The following is a 698-nucleotide window of genomic DNA, read 5'->3' on the forward strand; positions in this document are numbered from 1 at the left end:
GCAAGGGAGGGGCGGGCTCTCGGGAAGAGCGCCAGGGAAGTTGGTGAAGATGGAGTTGAGACGTTCTTCCCAAAGTAACAAAACGTAAGAGGAAGAAGAGAGGCTAAAGCTCTGAGTTCACTCCAGGAGCCGCGGAGTGAGAACGTAGGGAGGAAGTTGTCAGGGAAAGGAACAGACCGTCCCAGAGCCGAGGACAGGTCTCGGCCTGAGCCCTCGGGTGCCAGGAAGGGCCCACGGGGCACGCAAAGGCCTCCCGACCGACGCACGTCCTCGTGGGGGCAGCTGTGGGGGCAGCAGGGCTGAGAGGGACCCCGACCCCTCAGAACAGAGCTCAGGTTCCGGGGATCCGGGGAAGGCCGTGTCAACCCAGATTCTCCCGCAGCCGGTCAGGGAGGGGAGGGCAGGTGTGTGTGCTCCGGCGTCGGCCACAGGGGTTCGCCTCCCCTGGTCGCACAGGAAGTGCCCTGGGAGGTTCTCCGCCGGTTTAACCCAGCGTCTGGGAGGCTGGGCAGGCGGGGTGCCCCGCGGGGCCCAGGCAGCCAGTCCTGGGGTTGGGGAGGAAGACGGGGTGCAGTCCAGGGCCAGCAGGCAAAGTTGTGCCTCGACAGGCCCAGGGTCGGTCCGCCCGGTGGCCTCGGTTGGGGGAGGCGTGACACCGAAGGGGCAGGAGGTGAGGCCTGGACCAGGCGGAGGTCCGT

General features: G+C 66.9%; 1 protein-coding gene across 1 annotated transcript in view; it reads left to right on the forward strand.

Moving 5' to 3' along the window:
- NDOR1 (NADPH dependent diflavin oxidoreductase 1) overlaps positions 1 to 698 on the forward strand; it is a gene marked incomplete at its 5' end in the record, with an annotated part of 7,801 nt that overhangs the window by 2,177 nt on the left and 4,926 nt on the right. The gene's annotated exons all lie outside the window — the stretch shown is intronic.

The sequence above is a fragment of the Myotis brandtii genome, unplaced genomic scaffold (assembly GCF_000412655.1).
Source record: "Myotis brandtii unplaced genomic scaffold, ASM41265v1 scaffold691, whole genome shotgun sequence".
NCBI lineage: Eukaryota > Metazoa > Chordata > Mammalia > Chiroptera > Vespertilionidae > Myotis > Myotis brandtii.